The following is a 26,828-nucleotide window of genomic DNA, read 5'->3' as shown; positions in this document are numbered from 1 at the left end:
TTAACCATAGGGCTAACTGGGCTACAGCCCAGGGGCCTATGGCATCCAGGGGGCCCTTGAAAGGGCTCAGCAGCAGTATTGATTGGTCGGGGGGAGCGCCCCGGCGCGATCAGTGCTGCTGAGCACTTTCACTGCGGTCCTTCTCCGGCGCGCTGTAGTCTCCTTACTGAGGAAGTCTCGTGAGTCTCACTCTCATGAGACCTCCTCAGTAAAGAGCATACAGCGCGCCGGAGAAGTAGGTAAGTGCCGGGGGTGGGGGGGTGGTTGGCGCGGGCAGCTCGGATCACGGGGGGGAGGGGCGTGGGCAGCTCGGATCACGGGGGGGGGGGGGAGGCTGGCAGCTCGAATCACGGGGGGGCCCTCACGGGGGAATGGAGGCCCCCTTAGCCCAGGGGCCTCCATTCCCTTAATCCGGCCCTGGCTACACCTGATATTTGTGACACTACACCTGATATTTCAAAGAACAGAATATAATGATTTTTAGATATGTTTAATATCATGAAGACAAAGTGAATGACACATTTATGAACACTTAATGGAATACTCTGGTTTCCATAAGAAGAAAGGGCAGGAAATAACTAATGTAATTGTAGAGGAATTTAAAAAGCACAAAAATGACATAAAACAATGCAGAAGTCAGTGTTACGATAATGGAGCAAACATGACTTGATGGATTAAAGAAATTCAGGCAAGATTAAAAGACATAAACCTGACTGCAACGTTCTCCTCTTGTGCTGCCCACTCTCTAAATTTAGTTAGAGTTCATACTGCTAAAAGTTCACAGGTTGTTTGCAGCTTATTTATCTATGTAGAGCAGCTGTATTGTTTCTTTACTACAAGTGTTGGAAGATGGAAGCTGCAACTTCAGCACACTGACATTGAGACTCGGAGAGAAGATATTTAAAATGTGAAAACAAACTAGAAAGATTTCCTGGAAGGTGCACAAAATATATCTGCAAAATTGGGTATCAGACCAGAGTTGTAAAATAAAAGACTAAAAGAAATAAAATGTCTTTATGGAGAAGAAAAGTAGGAAGACTAGAACCAAGCTGTTGAAAATAAAAAAGTCAATAGCAGAAGAAGATTTTCAAAAATCTGTCATTGATGCCATAATTGACAAAATCAATTCCCTTGACTTCTGTTTTGAAGCAGTTCTAGATGTATGCCCTACTTTTGGAGCAAATCTTAAGATCAACCTTTCCACTGAAGAGAGTTCAGATCAGTCCGTTTATCATTTATCTCTAAATATCCTGAGGACTTGTCTGAAAATGTAATTAATGAAATCTACCACTTCAAGTCAATATTCAAGGCAACTTTCCCCCTCCTTGTAAAGACCGAGTAAAAGTATCCCGTTAGCTTTCTTTGAATGAGAGTCGCAAAAATGAAGCATCACGCTGTTTATTTCAGAATTAGGCATTGCTTTTAGATTATTTTGACTCTGTCAGTCAACATTGCTACTGGAGAACAGAGGTTTAGCAAACTCTAACAAATTAAAAACCACTTCAGGTCCACATTAGGACAAGAAAAACATTTTGCATTATCAGTAGAGCATGAATAAGCTTCTCAGATCAATTTCTCAGATATAATAGGGGAATTTGTCTCCTGCAAAAAGTTAAGATTCAGGATGACTGCTGCAGTATCTTCTGCTGCATCTGATCCATGATAATGCTTCAGCTGCACTGTTTTTCTTAGTCAATATTATTGTAACTATTTTTCTGCTTACAATGGTATAATTTGCTGTTTTGTTTGCTTTATCCACCACAAAACGTAATACAATTTTTGTTGTAAACTTAATTTTATAAAACAGATATTGGGGCAGCAAGGTGGCTTACTGGTTAGCACTTCTGCCTCACATGGGGTCATGAGTTTGATTCCCGACCATGGCTTTATTCCACATTCCGAAAACATAATTGGCTGCTATTAAATTGACGTTAGTCTCTTTCAGTCTGTATGTGTGTATGTTAGGAAATTTAGACTGTAACTCCATTGGGGCAGGGACTGATGTGAGTGAGTTCTCTGTACAGCGCTGCGGAATTAGTGTGGTGCTATATACATAGCTGATGATGATTATGATGAGTGTTGTCATATAACATTTTTTAAACTCACAAACTCAAATGTCACAAAGAGAAGTGGGCCAAGGATTAAAATTTGTCAGCGGGCCCTTAATTTTCATGGCTGGCCCTGAACACAAGTGCACACACACAAACACAAACAAACACTAGGATCAATTTTTGTCAGCAGTCAATTAAACCAATGTAAACATGGGGAGAACATGCAAGCTCCACACATTTAGGACCCTAGTTGGAAATAAACCTATGGTCCCAGGACTGTGAGGCAGCAATGATAACCACTGGGCCACTATGCTGCCACATAATTTCATGTGGAATCTGTATCTACACTCATGCATTTCACTCTGAAAATTAATACATATTTTTCTTTACTAAACTATGCATTAACCAATCAAATTTTGTGTATTTGTGCATTGTTTGTGAATTATATCTCCATAAGTTTGACAACTCTATTGTACAGTTTAGCGTATATAAAATAGTTTGTATGTATTTTGTGGCAGTTTGTATCACAAACACAAATTGCATGGCAGAAGGCTCATATTTCTCAGATAGGTAAGTGAACCTACTAATATACTGCGCCATACACAAATTAAACAAAATCCTAATATTTTCCTGTAAATAATACCATATATAAATGGGAAGTGTTAATGTCGCTGCTTAGACTTGGTAAACTCTGATATAAGGATCACAGGCATAACATATAGTACAATATAAACACTTTATTGGTGACTTAATAGGATACGTGGGATGTTTTAGGCAGTAGTCAGAAGCAGGGCCGGATTAAGACACTGTAGGCCCCTGGGCTAGGGGTATCGTGAGGCCCCCATTTGTCAAGTGACTTGCAATGCTCTCCCACTGATCCCTCCCCAGTCATGATCTCCCCCAACAGTGCCAGCCATCACCCTGCAATGCTCTCCAACCCCTCCCTCCCCAGTCATGATCTCCCCCACCAGTGTCACTGTGTCAGCCCCCCCTGAGCGCTTACCTTCGTCTTTCACTGGTGTTCTTCGGTCAATCGCTCCCTGCTGCCTGTAGTTCTTCCACTGTGCGCAGTAATCTCCTTTCTGAGGAGATCTCGTGAGAGTGAGACTGTCTCACTCTCACTCTCACGAGATGTCCTCAGTAAGGAGATTACTGAGTGCCACAGAAGCACTACAGTGCCTGCAGCCTGTCATTCGACATGATGTTCATTCAGTGGGAGTCGCCGGCCGCGGTACAGATGAGCAGAATTTCTTTTTTAAAAAAAAAAACAAGTAGTTTCAAGGGCCCCTCAGTTGCCCGAGGCCCCTGGTCAGAAGCAGGTAAATTAATCACGGTTTTAACAGAAATTCCAGGAATGTTAAATCCAAAATATAACAAATCCAGGGGCAGGCAAAGAAATTAAAATCAGGAGTATTACAAGGTCCGGGAGTGGGCAGTTCTGCATGGTCACAAAACAAGCCAAAACAGAGAAACAGGATGTTTTCCTTAAACCATTCAAGTTGCTAAAAAAGGTTCTCTGTTTATCCATCATGGACTTACAAGAGTATCAACACCCCATTATACAATCCCTTAACTCATACCTAGTCATAACACCAACCATATCCCAAAAACTTCATCACCCCAAGTGTCTCCTCTTTTTAAACTTCCTCACACCTTCCGCATCATCCAGGCCAGTACAGCCTTTCATATCCAATAAATAACACACATATAATTAACCCATCACCACTCTAACACATCATTCTACTCTCTCCTAAACACATACAAATTTCTTACTTCTCGCATTACTTTCATGACACACTCCTTTATCAACCGCAGCACTCTTGCCCTACCTTTCCCACAAGCTTCTAAATTAAAATGGTAATCTTGCCCAATATAAAACTCATCACAGCTATCTCTTTATGCAACTCACCCACCAACTTCCACACCTCTTGCATATACCGACAATTCCACCTCAAATGTAACATAGTCTTGTTTCCACCAGAACATATTCTAAGATTTCAAACCTTATCAAATCTCTTTTTCTGTACCTCACATATTGACAAAGCCCCACACACATCAATCTACATAGTATCTCTATGCCAAATTTTCATTTCTTTCCCACTCATCCTCTGCCATAGTTAAGTCACTTTTTTCGCCTATTCCTTCTCATGCAATACTTCCATCATCATTATCATCATCATCATCATCACCATTTATTTATATAGCACCACTAATTTCGCAGTGCTGTACAGAGAACACACTTACATCAGTCCCTGCCCCATTGGAGCTTACAGTCTAAACACACAAACACATATTCAGACAGACACACAGGCTATTCAATTTGTTAGCAGCCAATTAACCTACCAGTATGTTTTTGGAGTGTGGGAGGAAACTGGAGCACTTGGAGGAAACCCATGAAAACACGGTGACAACATACAAACTCCACACAGATAAGGCCATGGTCAGGAATTGAAGTCATGACCCCAGTGCTGTGAGGCAGAAGTGCTAACCACTGAGCCATCATCTTCTTTATTATCTTAAAAGTCCTCCTTATATCAGTCAGAGCATTCTATCTTACACATTCTTCCATCGCTTCATACCATTTACTTGGCCAAAACTCACCAGCTCTCTAAAATCTCTCTTGTGACAATTTTTACAAAACATCCACCCAGTCATATAACATATCATACACACAGCCTGGTTGGCCTACCAATAATTATTACCACCCTCACAATGAAATTGACATTTAGGAAGGCATCAATATTAGGAAGCTCACAACTAACTTTCTCTGTTACTTTCATCACAAGTTCTTTTTTTCAATGGCTCCATCTGGCAACTCCAGAATTCTGTGTGGGAGATTCAATTCTGCGCAAGTCTCCAATAGAAATAAAATATACTGTAGCTATAGCTATAACTGTTGCTGTATTAGGTGTAGGGTATTGTTCTTTCATCATCAGAATAAATGTAATTAGAGTTTATGAAGGGTTGAACTCAATTGGCCTGTTTCAACCTTGCTCACATATGGGACTACAATTGTGGCCAAAAATATTGGCATCCTTGCACTTGTCTCCAATAACTTTCAATTTACTATAAACAGAAGTTGAATTTAACAACAGTATTTTTCGCTAAAATTCTCAGTTAATATTACAGAACCTTTGTATTTGAGTCTTAATTTGTCTTCTCCCAACTGTTGTCTCCAGATATCTCCACAGGTATTCCATGGGATTTATATCTGGACTCATTGTTGGCCACTTCAAGCGCAGTCCAGGTTCTTGTCTTGAGTCATTTCTGAGTGATTATGTTTGTTTGGGAACACTGTCCTGGTGAGAGACCCATGCAGTTCAACGGAGACCCAGATTTCTGACACTGGGATCAACATTGTACTTTACAATGGCCTGGTAATCTCCAGATTTCATGTTGCCACGCACATGGTCAAGACACCCAGGGCCAGATACAGCACAGCAACCCCAAAACCTCAGTAAACTCCATCCATGTTTGACTGTAGGAAAGGTGTTTTTTTTACTTTGGGAATCCCCATTTTACTCTCTGTAAACATAGGGATGCGGTTTACCAAAAAAGCTCTAATTTGGTCTCGTCTGTCCACAGAAGATTCTCCAAGGAGGGATTTGGCTTACTAATGTGTGTTTTGGCAAGCCAGAGTCTCTCTCTCTGCCATTGGGTGCCCCTGGGATTCCTAATTGGCGTCAGATAATGCAAGTTGAAACTGTCGTGCTTGAAGCTCTGAAGGTCAGCTTGGATCTGCTTGGCATTTGATCAAGGTGTTTTCTCCACCATTCAAACAGTCCTGCATTGCAATCATTGCTCAAGTTTACTCTTACAGCCAGGGCCAGGGAGATTGGCAACAGTGCCATGGGCCTTAAACTTCCTTATATAAGTTTGAAATGGGAATATCAAGGTTTTTGGAGATGTATTTCTAGCCTTGAAAATGTCCATGCTTGGCTACAATCTTCTGTCAAAACACCTCAGACAGTTCTCTGGCTTTCTTTCTTTTTTGCCATACATATTGTAGTACACACAATGACACAAAACAGGAGCGTGAGTCCATTTCTCTATTTAAACTCTTTTAATGAGTACATTTTTGCAGGCACCTGCTACTCACCACAGGTTAGCTCAGTTCCCAAGTGAAGGCTAATCACCTACTTGAAATCTAATTACTTCCAGCTACTTCTGAAAAGTGCCAATAATTTTATCTGGACCATTTAGTGATTTCTGTGTGGAAAAGAGCTACATTTTTCTTCTTTTTTTTATATCATTCCACTGCAAACCAAAGAAATAAATATGTGGATAACAAAATATTTTTTAATTTCAAAAATTCTCTGGAAGGGTGCCAATATTTGTAGTCACAACTGTTTATAATATATGATTATTGGTGTTCTTTAAAAAGGGGGTGAAAACTACAGCTCAGATTATGCAGATTATACACAGGAACTCTCGCTTGGCATATGTTGTGTAACTCAGTCCAATATAACTAGGAATGAGAATGCACAGTTAGTGTATCTCAACTTTAAGCTACTTTAATGTTTTGTGGGATACAGGGTTCACAAACAAGCATTTAAGGGACCTCAGAGATCAGAGCTTTCTATTTGAAAATTGAAGATCTCTACAGAATTTATCATTTAGAGATGTTGATATTTCACATAAACTCCAAAAAATTCTGCTATTTATTAAAATGCTAGAAAAGTAAAATGTCATACCATTTCAATATCTCCTTTTGTACACTGCCTCATTTAGAGTCGGACGCAAAGTCCGTTTCAGGCGCATTCTGCACACTTCCACTTACGGGCGTGCGCAGTAAGTAATAGTTCACTGCAGTTCTGTCTGCTTTTCAGATGCAGTGTACACTTCCGACAGCTTGCAACTCAGTACGAGGGAAAGGGCGGAACACGGAGTCATGTAGGCATGACCATGAATAATTTAGATACTATGGGCATCTACTAGCAAAAACTACCCTAGTTGGATCAAGACTCAAGTGGAACACACGTCAAAAAAGACAGAAAATGTGCGGCAGGAATTAGGTGGCGCAAGTAGTTAGCTAGCTGAAGGAACTGGTCGCAGCTTGGCAAGGTATTACGAGTGGGATGCAACTGGGGTTGCATGCTACTCATAATACCCTACCAAGCTGCGGCACACTCCCACTCCTGCTCTTTCATGTACGTCTTAGACGCACATTGCGTCTGACTCTAAATGAGGCCCTGAATATATTAAAAGAAGTGATTTCATTTATCCAATGAAAAATGCGAAAACATGGCTAGACACTACGTTAAAATGACTTTGCTTCTAATGAGAAATTCACGAAAGCCAAATAAAAACATGCATTTCTGTTTATTTTAGTTTTCACAGGTTTAGCGCTTGTTTATGCACTGTGTTTGTATGCATTACTATAATGCTGTCTTAGGCTGTCTTTTTTAATGGGGTGGCAAACTACAAGAATACAATCAGCAGCAATGTCACCACAGGGCAAAGTTAGCTTTTACAAAAATAGACCCTATATCCTGAATAATTAAATTTGTTTTGTGCCCCTAATACTTTGTGATTCTGTCAGACATGATTAATAGCCTACAAATAACCTTTGCCATCAAATGACATTTCGTTAATATATATATGGCCTTAATGCTAAAAAAAAAGGGTACTAATCTAAATCCAGCCAGAAAAGAATTCAGAACCTAGTTTAAGATCCATGATTACATATTCATGTACCTGTATTTATAGGTGTAGTATAAGTTCCATGATAATCCCAACCTCTATAAGCTTAGGAATGTCTCTTTAAGAAAAACTCTATATAAATCAGTTTATTTTAACTGTCAGTCATATTAAAAATAATCTATGCAGCTTAATTCTGCATTTCAAACCAAATAAAAGTTCCTCAATTTTTACGGTAAGATTATATTTTATTCCAGATATTTTTTTTAGTTCAAAGCTAATTGGCTTTTAACATTACTGCCTACGAGCTATTATATTATTTAGAAATAATCACAAAGGTCTTTACTTAATACAACATGATTTTAAATCATCTTATGAGCCTTTTGTATAGAAGTATTGAATATTTTCTTCCTGAGCAACAGGCTGTGATACTTGTTATTGTGAATCAGGCTATTTTGGTGCAGCTTTAACAAGACGTCTTAAAAATCATTAAACGCAATCAATAAAGGTTGTTTTGACTAGAAAATGTTACTGGATATTGAAGTTCCAGACCAGCACTGAATGTCAGATTAATGTGGGACAATGTGTTCTGGTCATTAATTACAACAAACGACAATAATTAAGAATTTCATTAACGAAGTTGCATAATTAAGCACAATGATTATAGGAAGACTGTTTATTGTGTAAATTCTTGATGGAGGTCAGGAAAGGCAAACTTATTTGTAGAGTAGAAACTCTTTCTGCAGATCAAGGGGTATATTTGCTGAAATGCGGGTTTGATAAACTGGAGATGTTGCCTATAGCAACCAATCAGATTCTAGCTATAATTTATTTTAGTACATTCTGCAAGATGAAAAGCTAGAATCTGATTGGTTGCTATAGGCAACATCTCCACCTTTTCAAACCCACAATTTAGTAAATATACCCCCAATTATTGAAGGCACACATATCCCCCACATTATAGCTTACATGCCCAAGATGGGTGTAGTTTGAATGGTACATTTAAAATAGATTATTTGTGAGCCTTTTCTCCACTAGTCACATATAGACATTTGTAAATTCTGCATAGAATCTTAAGGATTCAAATATATGCACACAAAATGTATTTATTTAAAACAAACAAAATCCAACATTAAATCATGCATAAAGTAAAACAAATTAATATTCTTCCCGTGTATTTTCTTTTCCTGTATAATATTGTCCTGACCTTATTCTCCATCACACTTATGATACATACTCGCTAGCGGTTTTCAAATGCATTTAACATGCGCCTTTAACATTTGTAAAATGCATGTAAATAATACCACTTTCATACTGCCGCCCCTGCAATATCCCGGGTTTTTGAAGCCGGGTTTTTGCAGGGGCTCGGAGCGTCCCAGCTCAGAAACACCATTCATACTGCACCTCGGACCCGGGAATTTCCCGGGTTGACCCCTTTCATACTGCACATGTCTGTGCCCTGGCAATTTGTAGGAGTCATCACCAGAGCAGTTTTCATTGGCTGAAAAATTATCCCTCTCCCTCTCCCTCTCTCCCGTAAAAACCCGGGATTTTGCTGCAGTATGAATGGGGTATAAGTATGACGCTAGAAATAGTTGTTTCTTCTGTTACTGTAATATTTGCATCTTTACTTGAGTTGAGATCCGTTGCATTGCGGCAGTGTTTTTTCTAAAGACTACAAAAGGTAATAAAAATGCAAGTAAAAGTGCACATCAGACACAAAACAAATGTCTTTGCATTTGATAAGTATTTTTCCTATCATTAATAATACATGAACAAAATGGCAGCGGGTCTGTACTCTTTTAAAGGAAGCATTTTGAAATTATTTTACAGTGCATTTGATTAGGGTCTGAGTACCTGTTATATTCAATCTTCATTTCATACCAGTATTCAGTTCTGAAGTGGCTGGGGATAAAGTAACCTGATTACTGGAATGTCCATAGCAGCGGTATATAAGTGTAATGATCTTGTGGAAGGAAATAATCTTTCCACTTGTGTGATTGTGTGAGTTAGGGTTGCATGTGAAAGAGGCAATGTCATTATGTTAAAAAGTAAGTAAAGGAAAGCAGGAAACCATAGACTGAGAGACACAGGGGTATATTTGCTAAACTGCGGGTCTGAAAAAGTGCAGATGTTGCCTATAGCAACCAATCAGATTCTAGCTGTCATTTTGTAGAATGTACTAAATACTTGAAAACTAGAATCTGATTGGTTGCTATAGGCAACATCTCCACTTTTTTAAACCCACAGATTACTAAATATACCCCATAGAGTGAATGTAGCAGAGTTGCCCAACAACAAAGAGTATTTATTTGAGGCTTCTAGGGTAACTGCATTGTCAACTGTACCTCAATGTACCTGGTGCTCAAATATCCAGCTCATTGGCTTACTACTCCTCAATTCTAGACCTCAGGACCTGCTAACAGCACATTTTTCACCATCTCCAATCAGGAGCACAGATTTTTTTTTACATATGCAAAAAGATCCACACGTGATAGTAATTTAATGTGTAATTATGTGAAAAACATGCTCTCTGATTCTCTGATAACTTCCAATGCTTCTAAACTTTGAGGACTGGAGCTTAGAAACTATTGTTTCAAACATTCCTTGGATTATAATATGTATAAGACTGCTGAGACCTTACCTAGGTCAGGCAATCTTACTTAATTGGATGCTCTGGCAAAATAAAGACTGACCCCAGAGATTACCTGGAGGCCATTGGCATGGCATTATGTGGTCGTCACCGTGATGCTCTTTTGCACTGTATTGTGATGCTCTCTCTATTGTATGATAGTCACTTGGATGCTTTCCTTATTGTACGACGTTCACTAGGATGCTCTCTTTAATGTATTGCTGTAACTAGGTTGCTCCCTGCTCTCTGTATATTGGTCAATAGGATGCTCTCTGTATTGCATATAGGTTCCTAGGATGCTCTCTGTATTGCATTTCCCTAAGGTGCTCTCTGTATTGTATGTCTATCACTAATGCTGGGCATATTATTATGCATAAAACTATAATTCCTAGTTTGTTTTACTTGCAATACACTCATGATATTTCTCCTTGAGGATGCAAAGTGCAGTCTCCTGTCTATATTTACGCCTTACTGATTTGATTGATACTAATGTATATGCAGTCTCCTGTCTGTATTCATTGATACCATTTATATACTATATTTATATAGTATATTATATATACTGTTTCTGTTTTGTTCTCATTCAAGGTCAGTCAAATAACATAACTTTACCTCTCATCTGTCCTGCCCCGTCAGGATGGTCCCGACTTTGGGGGACTCTCCTGCTCAGCCAGTAACTTCAGGAACAGTTGGGAGGTATTTGACACTCTTCATTTTCTTTAAATACTGCAAAATCCAGTTAATGGTGCATGTAATGGAAGAGGAGAGGGAGATAGAGGTGGTTGGAGGGACCTGATTCTCATGCTTTGCATGTTGCTGGATACATCTCCGTCAGTGGCACGTACTTCTCACAATAGGCCTTTCATCCTATTCAGCTCCAGGCCCATGTAGCCCTTTATTTGGCACTGGTTAGATGTGGCACTAATGTGTATGAAGCTTTGTTGTACATTGAGCTAAGTGCACATTGAAATGTTCCTCTACACTAAAGGAAGGTTTAAGATGTGTCCCATTAAAATGATAAGAGAAGACCAAATCTCTCATCTCAGAGCTGGTGCAAAAAATCAAGCTGTTTTGTAGAGCAAATATGACCTTGCTGCCCTCTGCAAAGCAAGGAACACCCCGAAAAATTCACCCTCCCAACCATTTAATCTAATTTTAATAATATTGCTTTGCAATATTGAATATCTTTTTTGCTCTGCTCTGATAAAACAGATGCATTGTTGCACCTACTCAAAACTTTGCAAGGAACAGTCTTACTCCACCCAATTTCAAACAGTGGTCACGAGATTGTTCTTTGTATTGTAGAGAGGTTACTAAAATGTTATCTGTATTTGTATATTATTCATTAAGATGCTCTCTGTATTACATATCGGCTACTGGAATGTTCACTGTATCGTATCAAGTTCACTAGAATGGTCTATGTATAGAGATCACTAGAATGTTATATATACTGTATAAAGTTTATAAAATGGTGTTCTATATCGTATAGTTATCCGTAGTATACTCTTTGTGTGAATATATGTGCTTAGAATGTTCTTTATTTGTATATAAGTCATAGAAAGTTTTGTGTATTGTATTTTGCTTCCAAAAAGGCTCTGTACTATATGAGTCAATAGAATTCTCTATGTGTTGTATATTGGTCATTAGAACGTTTTTTGCATTGAATAGTATTCAGATGAGGCAGGTGAGTGTTGAATTTGATTATAGCTCTTTGACATAACAAGTGTTCATATATTTCATTGACTATATAAAACCACACCCACATTAAGCAACTCGCGCCTGCACGATTTTCATCATTCTGGCATTCTTGTAGAAGAGCCTGGGTCACTTGCTTGTGTTTGCCTCCTAAGCCAAAATTTGCCAGGCCTCCCCTAGTTGACACTTATGTGCATATCATTCCTGTTGATTCTCTCTACAACACAACCACACAAATCTGTCCCAGCAGGTGCAATTTCGCTTTGACGTTACCAACAGATGGTCATTTTCAGAAAATAGACTTTTGTTTTCAGACAAAGTCAAGAGCTCTTAATAAAATCACATTCTGGAGAGAAGATGAAAGTGGATGACTCAAGTTATTTGTACATTTCTTTATCCTGTAGGAAAATATATCGGAACTCGATTCTAAAGTTTTTGAGAACACAAACAAAGTAACACAAAAGTGTTTCATTGTATTTCGATCATTTTTATTGATCAAAAACCACTACCTGCAGAATACTGTACAATAGTTCATTTCATAAGACTCAGAAGTGTGAGAAGCTGTGTATAGTATGGGTAATATGTTTAGTACTAAAATTACAATCTCTCGACTTTTGTCATATACATTGGTGCAATACATTACATGTTAGTCATAACTGACAGTTTATATATAAACTAGCTGTCTTATATGAGTTTGCTTCTCATTTCTTGGCTGGCAATCTGGCAATTCTGACATTTGTCAGAAGGGATGGTGCATATGAGATTACCAGTAGGTAGCATTGGGCTGCTAAACTTTTGCTGAAATGGGTTGCTCAGTCTCAGTGAGTCTACCAGCCCTGCTTTTAATAACAACATTTTGAATTCCAGCCACCGAACTATCTGCACTTAGCCAGCGGTGCTGTACTGGGTCAATGGTGGCACCAGTAACTCGACAAAATAATGAAATATCTTATTTTTCTAATACATTATCACCCATTATTTTGCAGCTGGAATTTGCTTTTAATGAGCAACAAAACAAACAAAAGGTCATAGAGAGCCATATTAAGGGGCACATGGGCCTGGGGCTGAAGATTATAAAGGGCCTTTTGTGGGAAGTGTCGTCCCACCGGAGGTGGGGCCAGTGATGTGTGGGTGTGTTCAGTGGTCCGTGGGCATGGCCAGCACCATGGAGGGCTTAGCTAGCATCTCCCTCCAACCACCTACATCTCCCTCCCATTTCCCTTATATAAAGTGCACCATTAACTGGTTCACACAACATGTATGTTAAGTGAAGAGTGGAAATACATCCCAGCTGTCCCTCATGCCGGCACAAGCTCCCAGCTGACCAGGATAGTCCCCTAATATCAGGACTATCCTGATGGAATCGGGACAGTTGAGAGATAAAGGTATGTTATTTTGTTGACCATTGAAGGCAAAAATATAAACAATGGTTGATTATTTTTATTTATAAAGTGCTTTAACAGAAACATACATGAAAAATGCTTTTCAGGTTTTAACACTGAACGGGATGCTGAATACTTAACAAAAATAAAACTTGAATCTATTTATAAATATATACAAATAGGCTGGTGTGAAGGAGCTCCTATATCGCCGCTGATGATGCAGTCACGGTGGGCGGAGCTTGAGCCACACATAATGGTCACTAACATTCCACTGTTGTTTACATGCGCCAAACTTATGCGCAAGTTAAGATATGAACTGGCTGAAAGCCAGAGCATTTCAACCAAAGAAATTGTCTTACATGTGGCATTTGACAGAGAGGTTCAAACAAAGGAAAAACATGTGCTCACAGGTCAGGAAGTCGTAACTGAGAAACACAGAGCAGTGAGTCATCATTGCTGTTGTCCAGTTATGTGGGTGTGGTATAGGTCACAAGCCCCACCTGAAGCAAGGCATTCTGGGTAAAGCTTTATAAGCTTCAAATCAGTTTGTAAAGCGCTTTTTCGATCATACCACATACACACTTGGAAGATGGGGACTTCTCTTACACCTGAAGCCCACAGGACATAACCACACCACAGTAAGCTTATCTTATCTGTCTGTAGCTTTTATCTTCTTATATCTGACTGTATAACTTTCCTTGCTTGCATGTATTTCTATTAACTCTGTTTATTTACCTTATATGTATTCTGCCTGCAACTTATAATACTTTGCTTGCACATAAATGTAAAGTTTATATCTATTTTCTATTAACTCTCTGAATCATGAAGTAACCTTTTCACACATTCTTTACAAAGGCTAGCTTTACTATTTACACTACAATGAACTCTAACTTCCACCCCCCCTCATCTCTTTCTCACCCTCTATGCTGGGTCTGACCACATGTTACCCACACAGGCACTATGCTATTTTCCTGTATCACTCTCTCATTTATCTTATATCTTTCTCTCTCTCATTTAATCTTTCTTTATCTACCACCTAAACACATTAGTACACATTTTATACATACACTAACATCTGCTTGCTTAAAACACATTCTTTTTCTCTCTTGTTACATCTATACACACATTACACGAAAGAGCAATACTGACCATACACCCCTATACATTTCTGTCTTACAGCATATACACTAGTATATATAAATATAAATATACACACACAGAAGAATAGGATATTATATACTTACTTCTGAAGTTTTAGCACTATCTGTTTAATCTATAATGTATTATCTGTATTCACTTATGTACTATATGTTTGATTATCTTTGTAAAGTAAAAGACTTGTATCTTTATGCCTGTTTTGTATGTTTAGATAACTGGAATGAATAGGATGAATGGATGTTTATATAGATAATGCAGTATAGTGAGGTAAATGATAGATTGGTATTTATTTAGCGATTAACACATAATGGTGGGTTATTGGACGTGGAAGTCAACAGATGTGTAATATTTAGGTGATATATATATAGCCTTGTCAAACACAGGGATCGCGTAAGTGACTCATGGATTTCTAGTTGCGATGCGCAAGCATAACGTCTGGGATACCTTGTTTATGGTTGGCATGGTACAAGGCGAAAGCTCAAAAGGTTGAGTGAAATAATGCCTCTAAAGTACATCTGAGATGTCACAGGTGTGTATTAGTCGACGTGACTAAAATAGCGAAAAAGACACAAATTGCATTATATCCCAATAATTAATGAGATTGGTTATTAATAAGATCAAAGGCATTGTATCATTATTATGGCGGATCCCAGGATCCTATTACAGCTGGCCTGGGCCTATTTTTGTGAGAGGCTGGGGTCTGCAGCCCCATCAGGCCCATTGTCAATCCAGCCCTGAGGTCATACACAAAGGGTAATAATATCTTAACTTATACCCTATTCATACTGCACCAAAATCCCGGGTTTTTGCCGGGGCGAGCTCAAACGACCCGGGTCTTGGTGCAGTATGAATGGTACAAGTGAAAAATCCCGGGTCTAAAAACCTGGGTCTTCAACCCGGGATTTATCGAGGGGTAATTCCCGGGTTGGACCCGGGTTGCCTGCACTATGAATGGTGCAACCCGGGTTGCATAGGGGAGAGAGAGAGAGAGTGTGGTATTACTTTACTTGTCACTGTTAACAAGAATATAAAAAGAGAAACTAAAATAAGGATTTCATTAGCCTAATAATATTGAAGAAAGGATAATTGCTGTTATTTTGACAGTGATGTGCAATGTGCATTCTTTCAAATAAAAAAATTTAACCCCATTTTCCAATTTATCAAATGTCCCCTGTGAGTGACCTTCCTGTGATTGACTAGTTCTGTCAAGATCTTTGAATCGGCCAAAATCCCCAAAATTCTCAACCAGTCCAAATTATTTTTCTCGCTACTCATACTATTATACAAACACCATAAACAGACTATATCCCACAGTAATCAATCAGATGCAAGCATTCATTAGCCTAACGTGCACTTGGCTGTTGAATACTACCATATGATTGGTTGCAATTTTGTTGCATTTGTGTCATGTTTTTAATTCAGGTTTTTTGTTTTTTTTTCTTGTTAGCAGTGACAAGTAAATTAACATATTATTACCCTTTGTGTATGACCTTTTGTTTGTTTTGTTGCTCATTAAAGGCAAATTCCAGTTGTAAAATACTGGGTGATAATGTGTTAGAAAAATAGGATAATTAGTGAGTACAATCTAAGCAATTATTGTGTCAGTGCCGCTGGAGACAGATAAAAGCTGAACATGTCTTTAAAATGGGACAGTTCCATAATCCCCCTAATACTTTTTCTTTTCATTTGACGGCTTGCAGTTTATTCAATTCTAACTTTGTAAAATATTCCTAAAGGAAATGTTAAACAATAATGCACAGATTATGGAAATGACTCATTAAATATAGAGACAGACTCCTGTAAATCCGAGAATATACTTCACAAAGGCGGCCTGGGTAGAAGTTGTATTGCCGTGCTTATTCATGGTGCTGTAAATGTTTATTTTGCATTTTATTGAAACATAAATTAAGGAATTGTAATTATACACAGAGCTAACATAAAAGTGCTGATCGTTTATCAGGAAACAAAGTGTAGATTAAAACCGTTTGCATGCAGAAGCATTGTTTGGCCTGATAGTCATCTAGACAAAAAGAGTTGATCACATAACAGATCATTTACTTAGTGTGTTAAAGGGGTAGGTAACCTCCACCTTCATCACAACAATAATCCACACGGCAGAGGGACTGACCAATAGTGAGACATTCCTGACTAATGAAATTTTCCCAGAATTCTATGCGATGGTCAGGTGATCAGGATTTCATGTGTAACTTGCCAATAAAAGAGGCAGCCATTTTGTGCCCTGAACCAAAATTCATGAGAATGCAATTCACTGGGAAAAAATGGCATCACGAGGCATGCAACAATTTGGACTGAATTTTCATGAATAGATAAATCCACAAAATTACTTCCTCTGCTGTGTGTATGTAACAGGCACACGTTACCAATGCTATGCTGTCATTGTGTTGTCTATTGGCTTAATTCATTACCAGAAAAAACGAACGTAATGTGTTTTTTTAAAACAGGAACTTACGTCGGACATGCGCACGTCCGTATTCAGCAAGGAGCGGATGTGAAGATATGTCTGTTGATGAAAACGGGTCTAGGTCCGCTCTGCTCTAATAGACAGGTCACTGCAAGGTATGTTCAGTGCATATGTGGAATATAAGGTCACAAAAGAGCACACAGCAAATAGTTAAAACTATTCAATTCAATGTCACCTGTTAATAATATAGCCAGTAATGACAAAACATAAAAAAATAAAAAAAAGGTTTTTTTTCTTCATGAACTAGATTTATGAGGATTTAATTAATGTCTACTATACATAAAATACATTTTTACAGTTTCTCCTGATTGCAAACACAAGTACTAGCATGCATACTCAGCCATCATCACTAATAATCGGCACTTAGACCAGACCTGTGGCTAGTGCAAGTGATACGACTGAAAATCACATTCCTTTGAGAAGCCCAAAGCTGGAATCGGGTGCTGCTATTTGCAATCGAGCTTGGCACGCCCTTACTGTACATTGACCACGTGCATCCGCCCAATCCCTTCACCGTTCAGCCCATGAAATCATAGGCGCTCGTAGATGAATTGACCATTGCTGCGTTCTATGGCGTATGGTGCATTTCTGGACATGCGCAAAGTAATTGTACGCAACTTATCGCCAGTTACGCTCCTTATGGTTAAGGCTCAAAGCGTTTTCAAATACATTACAATTATAATTGCAATTATTTTACAATTATTATTATCATCATTTAATTAATTTTATTTTTTAATTTTTTCTATCATTATTTAGATAAAGTAAATATAACTTTATGAATGCGGCTAGTATAGACTAAATGACTCAGTTAGTCAACTTTATTGTCCTTTGATTGTTCTGCTTGTACTAAATTATTCACAAATAATGAAGCCAGGAAATTTTAATATCATATTTAAAAAAAGAAAACGCAATGTATTTTTATTGAAATTATTTTCCTAAATGTGCACTTAAATAAAAATAACTCACTATCAATGTGTTTTGTCTGAGTGGATTTATCATTGGAGATTTGTAATGGTGCAGCTAAATGGTCACATATTTATTTTTTTAAAACAGAAATTAATTACTGTTTTAGTTTTAAATGATTTACGGCAGTAAGTCAGGATCCCTCTAAAATATGCCGACACAGTCTTTATGGCAATCATAAACAGCTTTTAATAATTTTGGTTTCCTGAAAAGACAAGCTTTATTTAAGGAAATAATTATAACGTTTATTCCAGGCTAGCATCAGACTAGTGGTTAACACATTAAAAAATATAGAAGATTAACTTACATTATAATATTATTATTTTTTATTCAGGGTATACCGTTATACACTTCTTTACAGCAGATTTTCAAAGTTTTTCATACACACTCTTCCCTGCCCTGTGAAATTCTGTGACACGAACGGCATATGGCTAGTCCAAGGTCGATACTGGGATTCAAACCCTACCCTCCAGCAAATGAGATGAGCTTAAATATTTAGCACATTTGTCATATCCTTGGTCCTGAATCAAACCATATCACAGGACGTATGCTTATAGGGGATGATTGATGATGTCTATCAAGTTGAATTGTTAAATATAGTACTCTAAAATATAATTTACAAACAATAGCTTGTATAAAAATGTCTAAAATAACTAAGTGATCAATATTACTTTGCAAACGTTTTTGCCCTCAAAATGTTTTTTTTAAAATGAATGTTCCTGTTCAAAACAGCAATAACAGATATGGCAAATCAATGTGCTGAAAAACTAAATATAACATGGGTAGCCAAGCCAGGGGAGATGCACACATCCCTACCAGCAATGCTTTTAGTGTTGTTGTTTTATTTTTATAGGTATATTTGTGTGTGCATTTTAAAAGAAATACATATAGTGAGGATCAAACTATAATAAATAGGATATATTAAATTAAAACAAGCATTAAAAACTATATGACATTAAACTGTAATTGGCATATGATGTAAATGTTATCAGTAGAAATACTATAACCATTTCCTCAAATCTACATAAAAAAAATATTTTTTTTATTTAAAATTTGGCAATTGTTGAACAATGACAACTTCTAAATATTTGACCATGGTTCAAGCCTATTCATAGGATATTAAACTTGTTCCAGCTTGTTTGACTTTTTTTGACTGTTCAATGTTTAAGATCATGGTCCATTCGCGCATTTAATGTCAATGTAACAGAAGGGCTTACCACTAGGCGGCACAGTGGGGTCATGAGTTTGATTCCTGACCATGGGCTTAGCTGTGTGGAGTTTGTATGTACTCCCAGTGTTCACGTGGGTTTCCTGGATGCTCCAGTTTACTCCCACACTCTAAAAACATACTGGTAGGTTAATAGGCTGCTATCAAAAATTGACTCTAGTCTGTGTATGTGTTTTAGGGAATTTAGACTGCAAGCTTCAATGGGGCAGGGACTGATGTGAATGAGTTCTCTGTACAGCGTTGCGGAATTAGTGGTACTATATAAATAACTGGTGATGATTCATTGAACACTGTAAGTGCTCGACGTATGTGTAAGACATACATCAACCATCATGGCTTGAAAGCGTTTGATAAGCATGTCTATACTTCAAACGCATTCAATATCTGGTTACCATTTTACCTTTTGGTCGAACTGCAAAACTGGCCCCAAATCACAAAAAAACTGCAAACAAGTTAAACTTGCTTTGTTTGATCAAATTTCAAACTTTCTTGAACAGTTCAGACATTTGTAGTCATCAGCATATATCAGTCATACAGAATGCCGATTTACTATGGGAAATTTATATAACCTGAAGATTAAGGGTCATAGAACCGTTGCAATTAAAATTCCCATATTTTGTTGAATTTAGTCATAGTATCTAGTTTGGGATACACCAGGTAATAAATAAGAAGAATTGCCTTAGAATGACGGGCCAGAAGACTCTATCTTGTAGAGAGATGACCAGTATAGAAATCCATCGAAATCCTTATGAAAAAAAAAGCACAGGATTCCCATGATATTCCAAAGTAATTTGACAATTTATCATGATATGTTTCTGTTAGGGAAAGCCTTACACCTGGTTTTTGTATTATATAAGCGGCTATCATTCATATTCAGCCCCATGACTCAAATGGAGTAAACGCTGGAGTATTTGTTATGGTAAGTTGATGAGCAAGAATTGGTATTGCCAACAATCAGTGCATTTACTGACAGTCAGTAAAAATAAGTCAAATTTCTAAATTTTCACTTGTCAGTTAGAAAAAGTAAATAGATCAGTAAAAATCAGAACCCATCCTGACACCTACAATAATACAAACCAAAGTGTCATACCAATAAAAGTTTTTGAGATTGTATAGGATTTTCAAGCCCCTTTTTACTTTCCATGAACCACGCCAGAGAAAAATTAAACCTGTTGGTACTTAATTTTTTTATAGCTTTTTATTTTGAATGGTCAAACATAAAAATATACCCCAAAACAAAGGGACATGTGTTGAGTATGCAAACCAATATCTAATAAAAACAAAAACAAAAACAAATGTAGTAAAAGATAACTTAGGCAATAAAAGTACAACAAAAAGAAAAAGTATGACCAGTGTTAAGTAATAAAATAGGGGAGGATAGGGTGGGCTGGAAATGGGGGATTGTTGAGGAGAGGTGTACAGGACTAGTAGGGATCGAGCGAATCCACCATGCGTCTTGGTGCCAGAAGGGAGGGTTTTTTTGCAGAGTTTTTTTTTAAATAAAATTGTCACTAAAACATATTTTCAACAGTTGTCAACAGCCTTTGACATTTCAAAAATTCTAATATCTGCATAATAGCTTCCAACCAAAACATCTTTTTTGCAATTTACATGTGCTCAAAACATATAATTATCTCTAGCTGTGTTAATTGTTGCTGGTAGCTATGCACATGCTAATGATTGACCTATAAGAACTCTCCTAACTACTAGAATGTTGTTTCACGAAAATGACCCTAATGCTGATGCTTTAGAGTGCAATTAGACTTGTTTGCTTATTTAAGCAACAACAATCATTGTTCACAATTCACATCAGCTTTTTAAAAGCCTGCAATATTTTCCTTACAATGATGTACAATTATGTTCTTTGTATTTCCCCACTGTTCTTTAATACTTAAATGTGTTGCATGAGAATCCTGCCCAATGCAAAACAAAATAAATATTGACACAAAAATTGTGTTGATTAACAGCATTAATTAATTTTACTTAGATGAGCACAATCACTTGGGGTAATAGTTTTTTTTATTTTTTTTCATAAACTTTTGCACAGACATTTTCTGCTTTAGTCTGGAACACCTGACTGTTTTAAATCTGTGCATCATACTGCAGAGGATTGCGTTAAGCAAACCTAATTGGCTTTTTCAGTTTTGGGGTTTTCAATTACTTTAAAATTATAGTTTATGTCTCCCAGTTACCCATTGATAATTCTTCCCATTGGGGCAACCCTCCAACCCAGTACAATATGTACAGAGGTGGAAATAGATTTTCTAGTTATGAGACCAAAATTGGAGATTATGAAACAACAGGATTTCTATTTGTGCCAATTTCCTCAAAATTGGACTCTACATTTCCAAAGCTAGTTTGCATTTTTGAATCATGACTTAGCTAAACAGTTCTGCCTAATTTATATTTACACAGTATTTTTAGACAGTTTTTCTCCTTAATTACTTAGCCCTTTTGTCATAATCTATTGTCTTTAAAATTTCCCTTTACAATTGTATTCTTCATACTACTTTTGTGAATTATTTATAATAAAAATGTTGACATTATTGGCTAGTGGGCAGCACAGTGGCCTAGTGATTAGCACTTCTGGCTAACAGCATTGGGGTCATGAGGTCGATTCCTGACCGTGGCCTCATCTGTGTGGAGTTTGTATGTTCTCCCTGTGTTTGCGTGGGCTTCCTCTGGTCTCCTCCCACACTCCAAAAGCATACTGGTAGGTTAATTGGCTGCTATCAAAATTGCTCATACTCTGTGTGTGTGTGTGTGTGTGTGTGTGTGTGTGTGTGTGTGTGTGTGTGTGTGTAGGTTAGGGAATTTAGACTGTAAACTCCGATTGGGTAGGGACTGATGTGAATGAGCGCTGCGGAATTAGTGGCGTTATATAAATAACTGGTGATGGTGATTATTGGCTATATTATAATTGACAGTACAGTACACCTACACCTACAATGATATCGTTACTTGATTGTTGAACGCTACACAATTTCTGATAGTATTTAGTGTTGCTTTTTATCCGGTCTTAACTTCTCAAAGTAATTTTTATTTTTTTTAATTATTCATTGCCTTGATCAGTGCCAAAATAGACATCCAAAAAATGATTACATTAAGTGGTGAATTTTTAAAAACACAATGACCACAAACACAATTTATTTTCCTGTACATCTCAACAATGCCATTAGCCGTGTTATATGTGTACAAATAGCCAGGCAATACATAGTTAAATAGACTGTTGTGTTTTTTTGCTAGCATAAAACACACATTGCTTGCTATTAGCAATTGCAATGTATTTTCAAGGAAAACTCTTTGTCCTTTCTAAACGTCTGCTCCTAGCCTCCTGTCCTCCCTTCTCCAATGCCCTATTAGGAAGGACCCTTGGTCCTCCTCCTCTGCTATTCTATACAAGATGCCGATGTCCATTCTGCAAAAGTGGCCTCACATGTCCTGGCGAGGTGCCTTATAGCCAAATTGTGAAAGTGTATAGCGCCTCACCGAGTCTCTTCTCTAAAATCCTATATCTGGTCCATTGCTAACATGGAGAAAATCACCCACCTATGAGATAAAGAAGATAAGTTTCCCCAAATCTGGGCTCCCTGACTATATCAGTAATGCCCCCTTCTGGATTGCTGATACCCCTGCTCATAACACTCCTACACGTGGAGTCACTTCCTTTGCTCTCTGAGGTACCTCCTCTTCTTGGTTCACTACGACCGATGACCACCACCCCCACCCCACCCACTATCCTAATAATTTTGATATTGCTTGAGCCAGTGCAACTTTTCATTTATTCACTATGTTTTGCTATGCATAGCAATTCTTATCATGTATCATGACAGTGTCTGATTTATCTTTCCCTATTATCTTCTACAAGATTGCTGTCAGCCATGTGAATTAATATAATTTTGAGCTATAAAAGTCTGCTCCTCAGCAAATGCTGCCATCTCGCTCTATAAACCAATGCTCTTTCCTGGAAATCTAGGCACATTTGCACAAACCAAGGTGCAGTCAATCAGTCTCACAATACCCTTTAAGCAAAGCCTTTTTTATTGTGAAGCGACAATATCCAGATTACTTCTAATGACTGTCAGTTACTTTATAGACAATTGCAACTTGCATAAAGAAAAGTAAAACAGCTCCAGAAAATTGTAATCAAACACATTCCTGAAAACCCACCTGTTCATTAAAACCTACCAAGCCACCACTTAACCCCCCCATCTCTTCAATACGTCCCCTTCATGTCACCATCATATAACCACCCCTCTCCATGTCCCTATTCTTGTTTCATCCGCACCCACTTTACAGTCTAAGCTTTCCCAAAAGGGCTCACCCTCCATTTGTATCCATCCACTCCCCCCTCCCTCCTACTCATGTGTCCTTATATCTCACACTCTAGATTTCACTTGTCTCTCTCTTGACCCTTACCATGTCTGTACTCTGCCATGTAACCTATCCTATGTTACACATGTTGCTGTCTATGGTACTTGTTACATTATGTCTTGCCTATTGCGACAAATTATTGTGTAATGTATTATTATTTCATATTATGTCATGCCACTAGTTTTGTATAACTGCTTATCCCATCAACCGTCTATTGCTGGGGAACTATTGTGGTGCCTTATAAATAATAAGAATAATAGCCAAGCTATGGACTGGCTGGCCCATGTTCAGGGGAGGGCTGGCAAATTTTAGAACAGGGGGCCAAGAGTCGACTTAGAAGCCTATTAGGAACTTTTTAAAGAAAATAAAATGCAGTTGGCCCAGTGACCCAGCCCAAGGTAGCCCACTATGGGGCCGGCCTGGGGGGGGCAGGTGCCCCCCAGCCCTGCCTGCCCCTGCCCATGTTGTCATTTAAGATGATAATATAACCTGTGACTCTATCAAACTCGTTACAAAATGAGGACACAGAGCTTTATTTATTTGGTAACGTTGCATTCTTTGAAGAAACTATGTCATGTTCTCGCAGTGATGAAGATAAAGTGAATCTGAAATTACAATTTACTGTCACTGACTATTTGCAGCGGTTTGAGGATGTGGCTTATGAGACAGTAGTACTGTGATGTCATAATTATCCTGAGAAGGAGGATGAGGACGATACCTTATCCTGCTATAGAATAGGTGGTTAATATTTGTTAGCTGTACATAGCACAAACCAATCTGTATATCTATAGTCTGATGATATATATCTCATAAACTGAATTTGCATTGGACAACCATTTTTCAGAAAATGCTTGCCAAGTTATGTCAAGTGGTGATAATGAAGAAGAAATAGTCACCTCCCATTTGCGATTCACATAATAACTATAAACAAAAATGTCTGCCTCATGTACTGTATCTGAGAAGCGCAAAAAAATAGTTATGTGGTGAGGGAAACAATACTGCAATGCCAGACATGGCCATAACTTCATCACTTACAACCTTCATCATCATCATCATCATCATCATTTATTTATATAGCGCCAGCAAATTCCGTAGCGCTTTACAATTGGGAACAAACATTAATAAGACAATACTGGGTAATACATACAGACAGAGAGGTAAGAGAACCCTGCTCGCAAGCTTACAATCTATAGGACAATGGGAGTTAGAAACACAAGGGCATGTGCTACATCATATTGCACAATGGACCAGCCAGACTGCAACCTTAAAAAACAAGTGCCAATAAAGCTTGCAATCCAAGAAATGCAAGCCACATATAATTGGTTTTAAGAAATGGAGAGTGGCATGGATGACAATAACCAAGTGTATAGTGTGGGCACAAATGGTTAGTGTGGGCACAAATGGTTAGCTGAGGTTGGCGTAGATGGTATTGTACATCTAGTGTAGTTGTTCTTATTGATGGTGATGACAGTGATGATGTAGATGTTAATCATTATGGGAAACACTTTGCAACTGACATCCCCAATCACCAATGATGACTGTATTGAATAGGAATAAAAGTATAGAAGGATGCATCCTAGAGCACTATCCTTCAGGGCACAAGTTGTCACAATGATAGCTGTTGAAATTATGTTTGTTGAATCTGCATCATTTTATGAATACATGGCCTGTGCAGAAGAGAGATGGCAAGTACTTAGTTGGTATTATTTTTCAAACAAAGATGTACCCACTTTTATTGTTACCACCATAAAGTGGTTGCTCTCAAAATCTGTTTTTACTCAGGTTCATCACACTACAGATATGTGGGGGAATAACTACTGTATGGCCGGGGTCCATATATGGCTGTCACTACTGTAAGGCTAACTCTAGATCAGTGTTGGCTAACCTGTGACACTCCAGGTGTTGTAAAACTAAGTCCCAGCAGCTTATTGATGGAACTTGTAGTTTCACAACACCTGGAGTGTCGCAGGTTAGCCAACACTGCTCTAGATTACCAACATTATCATGGTATCACCACCATCATCACTATTCTATCTTCCATAGTTATAAATAAAAATATTTCTTTACTTATAAACCCCGTACCATGTCATCTTATATTTATATCAGACAGCAAGTTTATACAGCAAACAAAATACTAGCATGCACGAATCTCAAAAGTGAGTTGTTTTCCAGACAACTGAAGATTGGAAGTGTGATATTTGACAAGGCTTCAACATAATTTCTGCCTTGCAGCCTGGTCAGATACTACAAATCCTTTATTTTGCTCCTCTCCTTAATCTAAAAGTACAAGAGATTCTTGTGCACTTGTCAAGAAATTGATCACATATTAGCAATGTCAGTGCCAGTTTAAACAGATCCTATTGTATAATAAATTTATTGACCTACAGCACTTATGCACAGTATGGTCTAAGTCCCAAGCCCCCAGCACTGTTTTCTCACGGCACTGGGTGATTTGGAGCACGCACCTCGAGCTTCAATAAAAAAAATAAAAATAAATGCTCTTTTTTCTTTTGACGTCGCTCATTATAAAGTAGTTACGATTTGCCACAATATCAGTTCCTTGGTGATCTTTCAACTAGATGGAATTTTACCGTGGCTATACTTGAGAAAAAAAAACCCATCAATGATTAAGGTATTGTTCATCCAAAATGTCTTTTTTCACCCAAGGCAATGGTAACTAATGAAGTACACATTAGTAAACCAGTGTGCCCTTTTGATGAAGCAACTAAATTTATCAGCAGGGATGATTATAACATTAACAATATTTTACCTAGTTTGATTCTGTCAACGTTAATCTATATGCAGCATAAGGATGAATGAGGGTGATCAGAGGGTCATCAGAGCAATAAGCTTTTGCCCTTCCAAATCCAACTATCATAAATACATACATTTTCAAACCCCCTGTGTGTTTGTGGTGAACATGCCAAAGATTATGATGAAACGGATTCCATACGTATGGATGATGGAAGCAAACAGCTTATCACTGATAAGGATGTATCACATATAGGAGATGATGTTTTAGGTGGTGATGAGAAATATCAGCCATAACTTATAGTATGCTGTTATGCACAGAAAATGAGAATGAGAAACATGAATGAATATCAACAAGAAAGCATAATGGGCCTGATTCATTAAGGTTCTTAACTGAAGAAAGTTCTTATTTCAGTCTCCTGGACAAAACCATGTTACAATTCAAGGGGTGCAAATTAGTATTCTGTTTTGC

Source organism: Mixophyes fleayi, chromosome 8 (assembly GCF_038048845.1).
Source record: "Mixophyes fleayi isolate aMixFle1 chromosome 8, aMixFle1.hap1, whole genome shotgun sequence".
NCBI lineage: Eukaryota > Metazoa > Chordata > Amphibia > Anura > Limnodynastidae > Mixophyes > Mixophyes fleayi.
Note: the sequence above shows the minus strand (reverse complement) of the source record.